Source organism: Balaenoptera ricei, chromosome 3, assembly GCF_028023285.1.
Source record: "Balaenoptera ricei isolate mBalRic1 chromosome 3, mBalRic1.hap2, whole genome shotgun sequence".
In the NCBI taxonomy this organism is placed as follows: Eukaryota; Metazoa; Chordata; class Mammalia; order Artiodactyla; family Balaenopteridae; genus Balaenoptera; species Balaenoptera ricei.
The window spans coordinates 35580615-35595971 of NC_082641.1; the positions used below are offsets into that span (position 1 = coordinate 35580615).

The following is a 15357-nucleotide window of genomic DNA, read 5'->3' on the forward strand; positions in this document are numbered from 1 at the left end:
CACCGTGGGGACAAGGACACTGGCAGCAGAAGTTCTGGGAAGTACTCCTTGGTGTGAGCCCTGGCAGCAGAAGTTCTGGGAAGTACTCCTTGGTGTGAGCCCTGCCGGCGTCAGCCATTAGCCCCACCAAAGAGCCGGGTCGGCTCCAGTGCCTCAGGCCAAACAACCAACAGGGAGAGAACCCAGCCCCACCCATCAGCAGACAAGGGGATTAAAGTTTTACTGAGCTCTGCCCACCAGAGCAACATCCAGCTCTACCCCCACCACCAGTCCCTTCCATCAGGAAGCTTGCACAAGCATCTTAGATAGCCTCATCCACCAAAGGGCAGACAGCGGAAGCAAGAAGGACTACAGTTCTGCAGCCTGTGGAAGGAAAACCACATTCACAGAAAGATAAACAAAATGAAAAGACAGAGAACGATGTACCAGATGAAGGAACAAGATAAAATCCCAGAAAAACAAATAAATGAAGTGGAGATAGGCAACCTTCCAGAAAAAGAATTCAGAATGGTGATGTGAAGATGATCCAGGACCTCAGAAAAAGAATGGAGACAAAGATCAAGAAGATGCAAGAAATGTTTAACAAAGACTTAGAAGAATTAAAGAACAAACAAACACAGATGAACAATACAATATCTGAAATGAAAAATACACTAGAAGGAATCAATAGCAGAATAACTGAGGCAGAAGAATGGATAAGTGACCTGGAAGACAGAATGGTGGAATTAACTGCCACAGAACAGAATAAAGAAAACGAAATGAAAAGAAATGAAGACAGCCTAAGAGACTTCTGGGACAACATTAAATGCAACAACATTCACATTATATGGGTCCCAGAAGGAGAAGAGAGAGAGAGAAAGGACCCGAGAAAATATTTGAAGAGATTATAGTAGAAAATTCCATAACATGGGAAAGGAAATAGCCACCCAAATCCAGGAAGCACAGAGAGTCCCAGGCAGGATAAACCCAAGGAGAAAGAGGCCAAGACACATAGTAATCAAATTGACAAAAATTAAAGACAAAGAAAAATTATTGAAAGCGACAAGGGAAAAATGGCAAATAATAAACAAGAGAACTCCCATAAGGTTAACAGCTAATTTCTCAGCACAAACTCTACAAGCCAGAAGGGAGTGGCGTGATATATTTAAAGTGATGAAAGGGAAAAAACTACAACCAAGATTACTCTACCCAGCAAGGATCTCCTTCAGATTTGATGGAGAAATTAAAACCTTTACAGACAAGCAAAGGCTAAGAGAATTCAGCACCACCAAACCAACTTTACAACAAATGCTAAAGGAACTTCTCTCAGCAGGAAATGCAAGAGAAGGAAAAGATCTACAAAAACAAACCCAAAACAATTAAGAAAATGATAATAGGAACATACATATCAAATTACCTTAAATGTAAATGGATTAAATGCTCCAACCAAAAGACGTAGACTGGCTGAATGGATACAGAAACAAGACCCATATATAGGCTGTCTACAAGAGACCCACTTCAGACCTAGGGACACATACAGACTGAAAGTGAGGGGATGGAAAAAGATATTCCATGCAAATGGAAATCAAAAGAAAACTGGAGTAGCAATACTCATATCAGATAAAATAGACTTTAAAATAAAGAATGTTACAAGAGACAAGGAAGGACACTACATAATAATCGAGGGATCAATCCAAGAAGAAGATATAACAATTATAAATATTTATGCACCCAGAATAGGAGCACCTCAATACATAAGGCAACTGCTAACAGGTATAAAAGAGGGAAAAAAAGGAAATCGACAGTAGCTCAATAATAGTGGGGGATATTAACACCTCACCAACACCAATGAACAGAATAGAAAGGAAGAAGAAAAAGGAAGAATTAGGGATGGTTTTTAATATGAGCACCCAAGTAGATCACAGTGCCATTTACAGAAGTTGGGGAGACTAAGTGGTATGACGTAGTTTATTTTTATTTATTTATATATTTATTTATATATATATATTTATTTATTTAAACATATTTATCGGAGTATAATTGCTTTACAATGGTGTTAGCTTCTGCTTTATAACAAAGTGAATCAGCTATACATATACATATATCCCCATATCTCCTCCCTCTTGCGTCTCCCTCCCACCCCTCTAGGTGGTCACAAAGCATTGAGCTGATCTCCCTGTGCTATGTGGCTGCTTCCCACTAGCTATCTATTTTACATTTGGTAGTATATGTAAGTCCATGACACTCTCTCACTTTGTCCCAGCTTACCCTTCCCTCTCCCTGTGTCCTCAAGTCCATTCTCTACATCTGCGTCTTTATTCCTGTCCTGCCCCTAGGTTCTTCATAACCTTTTTTTTTTTTAGTTTCCACATATATGTGTTAGCATACAGTATTTGTTTTTCTGACTTACTTCACTCTGTAGGACAGAATCTAGGTCCTTACACCTCACTACAAAAAACTCAATTTCGTTTCTTTTTATGGCTGAGTAATATTCCATTGTATATATGTGCCACATCTTCTTTATCCATTTATCTATTGATGGACACTTAGGTTGCTTCCATGTCTTGGCTATTGTAAATAGAGCTGTAGTGAACATTGTGGTACATGACTCTTTTTGAATTATGGTTTTCTCAGGGTATATGCCCACTAGTGGGATTGCCAGGTCGTATAGTAGTTCTATTTTTAGTTTTTGAAGGAACTTCCATACTGTTCTCCATAGTGGCTGTATCAATTTACATTCCCACCAACAGTGCAAGAGGGTTCCCTTTTCTCCACACCCTCTCCAGCATTTATTGTTTATAGATTTTTTGATGATGGCCATTCTGACTGGTGTGAAGTGATACCTCATTGTCATTTTGATTTGCATTTCTCTAATGATTAGTGATGTTGAGCCTTCTTTCATGTGTTTGTTGGCAATCTGTATATTTTCTTTGGAGAAATGTCTATTCAGGTCTTCTACCCATTTTTGGATTGGGTTGTTTGTTTTTTTGTTATTGAGCTGCATGAGCTGCTTGTAAATTTTGGAGATTAATCCTTTGTCTGTTGCTTCATTAGCAAATATTTTCTCCCATTTTAGGGGTTGTCTTTTTGTCTTGTTTATGGTTTCCTTTGCTGTGCAAAAGCTTTTAAGTTTCATTAGGTCCCATTTGTTTATTTTTGTTTTTATTTCCATTTCTCTAGGACCTGGGTCAAAAAGGATCTTGCTTTGATTTATGTCATAGAGTGTTCTGCCTATGTTTTCCTCTAAGAGTTTGATAGTGTCTGGCCTTACATTTAGGTCTTTAGTCCATTTTGAGTTTATTTTTGTGTATGGTGTTAGGGAGTGTTCTAATTTCATCCATTACACGTAGCTGTCCAGTTTTCCCAGCACCACTTATTGAAGAGGCTGTCTTTTCTCCATTGTATATTCTTGCCTCCTTTATCAAAAATAAGGTGACCATATGTGTGTGGGTTTATCTCTGGACTTTCTATCCTGTTCCATTGATGTATATTTCTGTTTTTGTGCCAGTACCATACTGTATTGATTACTGTAGCTTTGTAGTATAGTCTGAAGTCCAGGAGCATGATTCCTCCAGCTCTGTTTTACTTTCTCAAGATTGCTTTGGCTATTTGGGGTCTTTTGTGTTTCCATACAAATTGTGAAATTTTTCATTCTAGTTCTATAAAAAATGCCACTGGTAGTTTGATAGGGATTGCATTGAATCTGTCGATTGCTTTGTGTAGTATAGTCATTTTCACAATGTTGATTCTTCCAATCCAAGAACATGGTATATCTCTCCATCTGTTTGTATTGTTTTTAATCTCTTTCATCAGTGTCTTATAGTTTTCTGCCTACAGGTCTTTTGTCTCCTTATGTAGGTTTATTCCTAGATATTTTATTCTTTTTTTTGCAATGGTAAATGGGAGTGTTTCCTTAATTTCTCTTTTAGATTTTTCATCATTAGTGTATAGGAATGCAAGAGATTTCTCTGCATTAATTTAGTACCCTGCTACTTTACCAAATTCTTTGATTAGTTCTAGTAGTTTTCTGGTAGCATCTTTAGGATTCTCTATGTATAATATCATGTCATCTGCAAACAGTGACAGCTTTACCTCTTCTTTCCCGATTTGGATTCCTTTTATTTCTTTTTCTTCTCTGATTGCTGTGGCTAAAATTTCCAAAACTGTGTTGAATAATAGTGGTGAGAGTGGGCAACCTTGTCTTGTTCCTGATCTTAGTGGGAATGGTTTCAGTTTTTCACGATTGAGGAGGATGTTGGCTGTGGGTTTGTCATATATGGCCTTTATTATGTTGAGGTAATTTCCCTGTATGCCTACTTTCTGGAGGGTTTTTATCATAAATGGGTGTTGAATTTTTTATGACTTAGTTTAGGGTAGGAAATAGAGTGGAATCTAGAATTCTATTTTAGAGGTGTTAAGTTTGTAATGCTTGTTACACATGCAAGCTGGAAGCTGGCTTTATGAGACCATACCTCAGTCAAGAAGTCATGATTAGAGTTAAAAAATTTGGAGTAATCAACATGAAGACAGTTCTCCAAGCCACGGATTAAGCTTATCATTTAGAATTGTGGCAATAACTACCAGAAAATTAAAAGCAGAATTAGTAAAAATTATTTTCTCCAGTGAAAGAGATTGGGGTTTGTGGGATTGGGTGGGACACTTTAACTTTTTATTTGGTACTGTGTAATTTTTTGTGTGTATTTTAGTTTCATACATATATTTTAAAAAGAAACAGAATGTGAAAGAACAGCAATTGAGAAAGAATAAAATGGGACACAAAAATCAGATAAAAACATATGCTTTGGTGTATTAATTTCACTCTTTTCCTATGTTGATGTAAATCGTCATGCTGGTGGTGGGAGCCACTTTTTTCAGAAGGACAAACTAGATTATTTGGTTTTAACAAAAGCTAAAGAAAACTCATAGATATTTTAGTATTCAGTACCCTACAATTAGCAAGTTGGTTTCTTTCACAGTCTGGGTTAATTTTGGAAACACTTTGCCTACATCTTTCTTTACAAGCAATTTTTGTTTAGCTTTTAAATGATCTCAGTGACACAAAAGGTTTAAATGAATTCTGTGGGGGCTTGGGTCCACTGTGTGCTTCAGACTGTCTCAATACACTCTCCTTAAATGCCCTTCCTTTACCTTCTTATAGTGACTCCCCCAAACCCTCTGGAACTTCTAAGTAGATGGTTGTAGTCTTTTGGGAAGAAAGAAAATTGATATCTGAGGGAATACCTCAATTATAAATATGGAATTAGCTGATTTTATTATTGAGCACAGCAAATACCGAAATGCTTGCAGGTAGCCAGAAAGCAGTTACAAAGCTGTAGAGGATTTTTAGCTCTGTTTATAAAGAATTAAAGCTATAGCTTTTACACATAATCCTACTTTTAGTAACAATCAGCTAGTATTCAATTTGCCTCAGCAGTTACATTGAGTTTACTCTGACGTCCTGTAGTTCATAATTCTTTATCATGTTTACTCTGACATTGTTTTTTTCATAATTCTTTATCAGATTTTTTTCTGACATCCTGTTTTTCATAATTCTTCATCAGTACATCCTACGGTTGTCCCTGACAGCAAATCTTACACATATGATTAGTCACATCCTTCAATATTCCTCAGTGAGGTTAGATTGTTCTGTTTACCCACACAGAAAAGCATGGGGGTAGCTGGGGAATAAAACCACACAGTCTTCTGACACCCCCCAGAATGTTTTGGGTCATTGGGATGAGATAGCTAAACTGTGAATGGTATGGGAGTGTGTGGATGAGGGAGAGGAGAGAAGCTCAGGTTATTTGGATATTCTACTTTTAGTTTCTCCATGAGAAGAACATAAGCAAGCAAATAAGACTCAGATTATTTTGCAAGTAGATAATTAAAAACAAATACCGGATTTAAAAAATGAAATATAGATGTCAATTTCCATAATGGTATCCAAGTAACTGCCAATATCAAGTATAAATATAACAAACTTCGATCTTCTTATCTATACAGTAAGTCCCCTACATATAAACCTTCAAGTTCCAAACTTTCAAAGATGCAAATGTGCATTCGCATGTCCAATTATGTAAGTTAGTTCACGTGTCTGGCACATATTGTCACATGTGTGCATCACCTACAAGTGGTTGTGCTTTTGTGTACTTTACAGTACAATACTGTATATAGTACAGCAGTAAAGTATCTTTATTTCAAGCCCAGGATGTCCAGAAGCAAGCATAAAAGCAGTGGTGATGAGAAAAAAGCTGTGGCCCAGAGAAAGGATGAAGAGAGACAAGAGGAAGAAGTAACTGATGAACCAAAGAGATTCACGATGCAGGAAATGGCAAGGGAATTTTCTTTATTTGAGGAGGCACTGTTAGTTTTTGAGGAAGAGGACCCAAATGTAGAAAGGTACACAAAGTTTGCAGCAGCCGTTCAGAATGCAATCCGGTTCTTCCGTGTCATCTATGACGAGAAAAAAAGTACTACTACCCAGACATCACTGGATTGTTTTTTCAAGAGGGTAGACAGAATTGAATCCAGCAAGGAACCAGAATCTGTGCCATCAACGTCAGGTGTGAGTGAAATTGCACCTTGCCCTCCGTCTCCTATTGCTGACGATCCTTCAGCTCTACCATCTCCCACCTCCTCTCCCTCCTCCAGTCAGTAACTCTTCTTGCCTGTTCACTCGATTCCAGCCCCTGTATGCCAACTGTTGTACTGTACTACTGTACTTTTCAAGGTACTGTACTGTAAGATTAACAATGTTTTCTTTATTTTTTGTTTTTGTTTGTTTTTTATGTATTATTTTTGTGAAAATATTATAAACCTATTACTATAGCCGATAGTATATAGCCAATTGTGTTAGTTGGGTACTATAACTAACAGTACTATATGGCCGATTGTGTTAGTTGGGTACCTAGGCTAACTTTGTTGGACTTATAAACAAACTGGACTTACGAATGCTCTCTTGGAACGGAACTCGTTTGTATGTAGGGGACTTACTGTACTTTCAGATCCATTGTCTGAATTTGAATGTCTTCCCAGCTTTATTCCCCTATAATAGTGATTTGGGGCTGTGGAGAGAGGAGGAGAGCATGAACCCACATTGTAGGACCACATAGCTGAATATCTTAAGGGACTTTTCAGAGTTTCAGACATCTTCCTAGAAATTGTCATACTAGGATTGAGTTTTATAGTTCATAGATGGTATGTATAGTATTAGATGTAGTGTACACCTCAAATATTTTGCTCTAATAAACCCATGGAAAAGGTTGAGATCAATTTTTATAAGGTAATCTGCTATTTTATAGCATTTCTGTTACTTTTGAGGATAACCCCCCTCCAATTCCTGTGTACCTCTTCTCCACAGACATCACAGGATGTGGGCACCTGCTGAGGGCAGAAGAAATTATAACAGCCTCATCCCTCTGGGTACAGTAGTTAGTTCATTTGGGTACAAGATCTATATTAAGCCAATTATTCTTCCCTGAATTGACATTCAGGTGCTGTGAGAGAGAAGTACTTTCTTTCCATGGACTTTCTAAGCTAAGTGTTTATGAATATGGTAATGTCAGTGGCCATTTTTGCCATCAGGCATAGATAGCGAATTTACAGATTGAAGTCAGACCACAGAGAGGAGCAAAGTGGCGAGATGGAGAATGACAGAGAGCCCTGAAATAATAACACCAGCCTGTAGTCCTAATCGTGTCTGAAGATGCGGCTTCTGCCACTGAGTTTATAGTTAACAGAATTCATCAGTCCCCCATTGGAGTTGGGTTATGTCTCCCTTGCAGTCAAAAGAACTGTGATAAATGCTGCTGTGCTACACACACAAACCCTTTTCTTCAACTGGGTTTGCTTACTGTTGTCTGAATATGTACGTGCATTCTTTGCTTACGTTGTGACCTTACTCGTTCCTCAAATTTATTGGAAAACCCCACAGTCTATTTATCTAAATTCTATTAATTCTTTTTTTAATATTTATTTATTTATGTATTTATTTATATTTTTGGCTGTGTCGTGTCTTAGTTGCAGTGCGCAGCCTCTTTGTTGCAGCACATGGGCTTCTCTCTAGTTGAGGCACGGGCCCAGTAGTTGTGGCGCATGGGCTTAGTTGTCCCACAGCATGTGGGATCTTAATTCCCCGACCAGGGATTGAACTGGTGTCTCCTGCATTGGAAGGCGTATTCTTTACCACTGGACCACCAGGGAAGTCCCTAAATTCTATTAATTCTTTATATCCAGTGTAAAGTCCTTTCTCCCTCAGTCTTCATTGACAACCTACACAGCCTTCCTCTGAACTCTTTGCATTTATTTTTTGTGCCACTATATGGACATTTAATCCAATATTGCCTTATCATACTTCTTGAATTACAGTTTGTACTGTTATTTAATTTGTGTGTGTACCTCACCAATTAATTTATAAACTCATTGAGGAGACGTATATTACATTTTTCTTTCTCAAAGTTCCCCATAATGATAGGCACATCATAAGAACTTGGCAAATATTTGTTGTCTGTTTGGCAGAATAAACTGGAACAGTGCCATATAACAAATAAATCTAAGCAGAGACTTTGGGGTGAGAGCCAGATCTATGAAATAATCAAGTCCGCCTTGGTATAATGATGCTATTTCATGTGTTCCTTGCTTGTCTTCTGGTGGGTATGTAGGGGCAAAGTATAAGAGCAAAATTATGTCTACAGGAGAAAGAGGACATTAGAATATGAGATTAGTCTATGTTACTGAGAAGAAAATAATGCTTTGATGAGGTGTCAGTAAACTATACTCGTCTGTCACCTATTTTAATGAATAAAATTTATTGGAACACAGTGCAGAGACCATATGGCCTGTACAGACAAAAATGTTTACTGTCTGGCCCTTTAAAGAGCAGTGGTTTGCTGACTCCTGGCTTAGATAAGTGTGCTTACTTCTCAACTGAAACAGGGAGAAAATCAGCCACAACAATTTACTGTGGGAAAATTGAATAGAAATTTATACATCTACCAACAGCCTTTGAGTAGCCTCTGTTTGCATCTCACCCTGACATGAAGCTCTCAAGTTATAACATATAAAATGGCTCAAGGAGGGGTCAGGACCACCTTCTTGGGTGGGGAAAGTTGGAGTTTGCACAGGATAGAAGTGAGATACTAGACTGGAGAACAGGAAAAAGGGATTGAAAGAGATAAAGAGGAGACAGAGGTATAAGCAAGAAACTAAAATACAGGCCAGTAAGCTACTTTTATCACAGGTAGATAAAGTTACAAGCATTTTTTTTTCTTTCCATATTGTAATTCTTTTTGAGATATACCTGATCGTTGAGTAAAGAATTTCATCTTTCCAGGGTGGTGCTCTGATATGTCTTGGGTCTGGGGAATATTTGGGAGGTAGAGGGTAATAAAGAAAAGCTAATCTTATTCCTCTATCGTCATTTGATTCTGCTGACTGTGAAGAAGCAACCCACCCTGAGTTCTCCAGCTGCAAGGAACTGAATTCTGCCAACCTGGGAGAATTCTGAACTTGAAGAGGACCCCAAGTGTCAGATGAGACCTCAGCTCTGGCCAACTCCTTGATTGCAGCTTTGTGAGATACTGAGCAGAGGACTTTCCTAAGCTGTGCCTGGATGATGGATGTAGTTTCAAGCTCCTAAGTTTTTGATAATTTGTTATGCAGCAGTAGAACACTAATATACCTCCCTGACTACACACTCTGTCCCCTGTCCCTGCTTTGTCTTCTTCCATTACCTATACATGTTTTGAATTCTGAATAACTTGCTGTGCATGTGTTTTCATCATCAGTTTCTCCCATTTAAGTGTAAGTGCTGGTATTTTGGTCTCATTTGTTTACTGCTCTGTCACCAGTATTTAGAAGAGAAACTGGAACATAATAAAAATATGTATTTGTTCAATGAATGTTCTTCTGACTTCTTTTTTTTTTTAATTTTATTTATGTATTTATTTATGGCTGTGTTGGGTCTTCGTTTCTGTGCGAGGGCTTTCTCTAGTTGCAGCAAGTGAGGGCCACTCTTCATCGTGGTGCGTGGGCCTCTCACTATCACAGCCTCTCTTGTTGCGGAGCACAGGCTCCAGACACGCAGGCTCAGTAATTGTGGCTCACGGGCCCAGTTGCTCCGCGGCATGTGGGATCTTCTCAGACCAGGGCTCGAACCCGTGTCCCCTGCATTGGCAGGCAGATTCTCAACCACTGCGCCACCAGGGAAGCCCCTTCTGACTTCTTTATTCTTGCCTTCATTCAACTGACTTCCATATTTCCAAGTTTCCCAAAGCAAAACTTTTATCTCTTCAACTTCTATCTTAAGAGGAACTTATCTCTCAGCAAAGGAGAAAAATATGGCAGTCAATTTCTCAAAGATGGAGGTTCGCAAATAATCTCACTGCCCAAAGGACAGGACATAAGAATGAGATTGAGATTAATTATGAGTGAGATCAGGTTAATTACTACCTATGCACAGGTTAATGAGTGAGATCAGGTTAATTACTACCTATGCACAGAGTAGTTAATTTTTAAAGAAAAAAGAATCAGAGTGAATAAACTCTACAGTTTCAATTTTTTAATGCTTTCCCCAGAATGAACAGTTAAATAATTTCATACACAAATGTGAAATTAATTGCTTATGCTTTTAGCAAGTTTAATGCATGAAGAAGTTAAGGACTGGTTTTCCTTTAGGTATTCTAAGAGGCATATCTGGTAAATATCATGAGAATTGGTGTGTGAGGATATCAGTAACTAATCAAAGGTATTTACCTAAGATACATGATGTGTGGATCTAAGATGGTGGGAGATGAAGGGAGATGAGGAAAGAGTAGGAATAGGTACTGTGTTAGGTACAGTTATGATCTCTGCTGAGGAACTCTTGCCCTGGCTTCAGGGTTTTCTAGTCAGTGGGCCTATCAGATGAATACATATTGGCAACAGGTGGTAAACATAATAAAGCAATTAGTGAGTGAATATTTTTGGACCTGCTATTCAGTTTCATGGCTGGATGATTGATCTTGTTCAAGATGACAAAGCAATCCAGGGTTGTGCTAATTTTATATTAGGGTCATATTGGCAGTATTGTCCTCAGCCTAGGGCAACCTGGGGCCTTATGCTTTAGAAGACCCACTTTGGCCCTCCTATGTCTGGATTCCTCAATACAATTAAAGACACTAGGAGGCTGAGAGGACATGCCTAACTGGAACCTTTACAAACTTGCACTCTACTGCCACCCCACCGGTATCACACCATCAAAGCTGATATGCAAGGAAAAACAAACGAAAGAAGTCTAATATTGTCTAGTATTGACTGGACTGATCAGTCCTCCTTTAGATTTTATGAAATAATGGGAAAGCTTTGACCACTCAAATAATTTCAGCCAATAAACAGCTGAATCCAACATGAATCTAGAATGACATTTGAACTTGTGATCCTCCTAGTCCTGACTGAGGAGGGAGATGAGACAGCAATTAAGAAACTCTCATTTGGGAACCCCCTTGCACTGTTGGCGGGAATGTAAATTGATACAGCCACTATGGAGAACAGTATGGAGGTTCCTTAAAAAACTAAAAATAGAACTACCATACGACCCAGCAATCCCACTACTGGGCATATACCCTGAGAAAACCATAATTCAAAAAGAGTCATGTACCACAATGTTCATTGCAGCTCTATTTACCATAGCCAGGACATGGAAGCAACCTAAGTGCCTGTCGACAGATGAATGGATAAAGAAGATGTGGCACATATATACAATGAAATATTAGTCAGCCATAAAAAGAAACGAAATTGAGTTATTTGTAGTGAGGTGGATGGACTTAGAGTCTGTCATACAGAGTGAAGTAAGTCAGAAAGAGAAAAACAAATACCGTATGCTAACACATATATATGGAATCTAAAAAAAAAAAAAAAAATGTCATGAAGAACCTAGGGGCAAAACGGGAATAAAGACACAGATCTACTAGAGAATGGACTTGAGGACACGGAGAGGGGGAAGGGTAAGCTGGGACAAAGTGAGAGAGTGGCACGGACACATATACACTACCAAATGTAAAATAGATAGCTAGTGGGAAGCAGCTGCATAGCACAGGGAGATCAACTCAGTGGTTTGTGACCACCTAGAGGGGTGGGATAGGGAGGGTGGGAGGGAGGGAGATGCAAGAGGGAAGAGATATAGGGACATATGTATATGTATAACTGATTCACTTCATTATAAAGCAGAAACTAACACACCATTGTAAAGCAATTATACTCCAATAAAGATGTTAAAAAATAAAATAAAGAAACTCTCATTCACATGCTAGCAGCAAGAAATGGGACACAAGTTGAGGTTTCATTTATTTTAAGAGGTGCCTTGGGTCCAGGATGCTGTGTGATAATGTTCTTAATCTGACAAAATTAGTCAATTCTGCTATACCTTAACTCGTAGGATTTATACCTGTCAAACTCTGATTGACTTGGGAAATCCAACATTGTACAATCATAGTATCCTATATTATAACATCCAAATGACTACATTTCCTGTAACTCTAAGAACTTGTTAGGATATACATCACAGTGAATAATCTCTTATTCCTGTATGATAACATTGTGTTTTATAATATGCACACACACACACACATACACACAGGGTGACCCTTATTTTCAAGCTTCTTTATGTGCTCAACAATACAATTAGGTCTGGACAAGTTGAAGATATAGTTTTGATCTCAGTTAGCATCCAGATGATGTCTTCTGAATTTCCTGCACAATAGTAATGGGCACAAATGCACAGAAAGAGTAATTAGAGAAACAGAGATTCAAACAGGGCTCTTCACCTCTGTTATTCTGCTTTTCATAGTAGAGTTTCCTGATTAGAAACCAAGGAGCAGCAAAAGAGCACTGGACACTTGACAAGGGAAGGGAAGAAAGGAGAAGGGAAGAGAAGTCGATAAATGAAAGAATGAGGTATGCAGACAGGAAAAGATGGTGCACTGTGGAGGAGCAATGAGACAGATTTTTTAATGTTATAAATTCATATATGACTAACCCTATGCACTGGGATACAGGGATATGTCTGTTTATTGCCATTCATTCATTCAATAAATAATTACTGAGTAACTACTATGTGCTAGGCGCTATTATGTGTGTATTTCCACCATGGACCAAAGAGGAAAAGATGGTGCCCTCAAGGGTCTTATATCTGAGTGGGGGAATATAAAATGAATAGGGAAACCAAATAGTAGGTTAAAGTGCTGTGGGCAAAAAAGGTAGAGGAGGGTCAGGAGGATCAGGGTGTCGAGGATCAGAGAAAGGATCAGGTTGCAGTATTAAATACGGCAGTCAGGGCAGGGCAGGACGCCTTAGGGCAGCAGTATTTAAACAAAGACTGTAGGAGGTGAGGAGGTTATCCAGGCAGTTCTCTGGGGGAGGGGAGGGTTTTCCAGCAAAGGGAACAGCTACGGCAAAGGCCTCTGTGTAGGAAGAGGAGGAGTTCAGTTTTGAACATGTCAAGTTTGGCATGCTATTGGACATCCAAATAGAGATGTCAAAGCAGCAATTGGATATATGAGTCTGGAGTTTGGGGAGCAAGGTCTGGACTTGAGATAAGAATTTGGGAGCATTAGCAAAGAGAGGGTATATCTCAAACCGCAAGCCTGAATGAAATCACCAAGAGAGTGACTGTAGCTAAAGAAGTCTGAGGCTGTCCAGAAAGGCTTTAAAATTAAGAGGTTTGGGAGACTCTGGAAAACAAGCCAAGGAGATGGAGGAGAGGTTCACTAAGGGAAGGAGGAGGAGCACAGTTACTTTCTTCTCCCCATTGTCAAAACTGGCTAATGTTGGTGAGTTGCAGACAGTACTTACTCTACCTAACAAAAGTCATCTCTTCCCCTGTAAGAGGCAATAGAAACCACAGGACTCCGGCCAAAAAAAAAAAAAAAAAAAAATCTTGCTCTCAAGAAGTCTACCAAAGAAAAGACATGTTTTAAATGTGCCTAGAAATTTAGAAACATCTTTTGATTATTATCCTAGGGATACTATCATCAGAGCTCTTTACCTGAAAAACCCATTTTACTTATTTTTAAAGCAGTAATCTTATTTCTAATACTTTTAGTAATAGCACGGCTCTGTCAGCTAATGTATTTTTTTTTTTAAACATCTTTATTGAAGTATAATTGCCTTACAATGGTGTGTTAGCTTCTGCTTTATAACAAAGTGAATCAGTTATACACATACAATATGTTCCCATATCTCTTCCCTCTTGCATCTCCCTCCCTCCCACCCTCCCCATCCCACCCCTCTAGGTGGTCACAAAGCACCGAGCTGATCTCCCTGTGCTGTGTGGCTGCTTCCCACTAGCTATCTATTTTACATTTGGTAGTGTATATATGTCCATGACACTCTCTTACCCTATCACATCTCACCCCACCCCCTCCCCATATCCTCAAGTCCATTCTCTAGTAGGTCTGTGTCTTTATTCCCGTCTTGCCACTAGGTTCTTCATGGCTTTTTTTTTTTTTTTCCTTAGATTCCGTATATATGTGTTAGCATACGGTATTTGTTTTTCTCTTTCTGACTTACTTCACTCTGTATGACAGACTCTAACTCCATCCACCTCATTACAAATACCTCCATTTCATTTCTTTTTATGGCTGAGTAATATTCCATTGTATATATGTGCCACATCTTCTTTATCCATTCATCCGATGATGGACACTTAGGTTGCTTCCATGTCCTGGCTATTGTAAATAGAGCTGCAATGAACATTTTGGTACATGACTCTTTTTGAACTATGGTTTTCTCAGGGTATATGCCCAGTAGTGGGATTGCTGGGTCGTATGGTAGTTCTATTTGTAGTTTTTTAAGGAACCTCCATACTGTTCTCCATAGTGTATTTTTTTTTAATTCTCAGATTCTAATGAAAAAAGACATTTGTCATCTAATGACTCTGTTAAATTAGCTAGAAATGAAGGCTGACCACTTCTTTTATGCTTGATAGAAACATGCACATAAAATTAGTAGTAACTCAATTTCATCTCTTGGTAAAAGTGGTTAATAATTTGTATTTACATGTCTTTTAAATTGAAAAGGCTAAGGTGTGTATAAATGCAAAACCAGTCATTTTATTGTACCAAGTATCAAAAGCTTAGATTAATTACAGACAGAAGCATTCAGCTCACTGCTAATAAGAGCTATTTCAAATGATTAGCATAAACTAGATAATGGAAATTATCTTGATTTACCATTGCTCAAAAGAGAAAATATTATCTCAATTATTCTTGATTTATTTGCCCAAATTTTAAAAAGCTCAGAGATTGCTTCAGTTAAACAGTTTTTTTGTGTGTGCAGGGTAATTTCTATACATATTTTATGAAATCTACAGCAAATATCCCAAGGTACTACAGGCTTATCATT

The 15357-nt window shown here is 38.4% G+C and overlaps 1 protein-coding gene across 6 annotated transcripts in view; it reads left to right on the forward strand.

The window, feature by feature from the left end:
* The window catches only part of FBXO4 (F-box protein 4), a 344490-nt gene that overhangs the window by 101520 nt on the left and 227613 nt on the right, over positions 1 to 15357 (forward strand). Inside the window, exon 9 of one of the 6 annotated variants that reach the window (XR_009502614.1) lies at positions 9420 to 9659. The exons of 4 other annotated variants lie outside the window; for them this stretch is intronic. The gene's annotated coding sequence lies outside the window, so the exon portion shown is untranslated. Of the gene's footprint in view, positions 1 to 6181; positions 6334 to 9419; positions 9660 to 15357 lie in introns of those variants that run through there. One more of the 6 variants, XR_009502615.1, reaches the window with a different exon arrangement.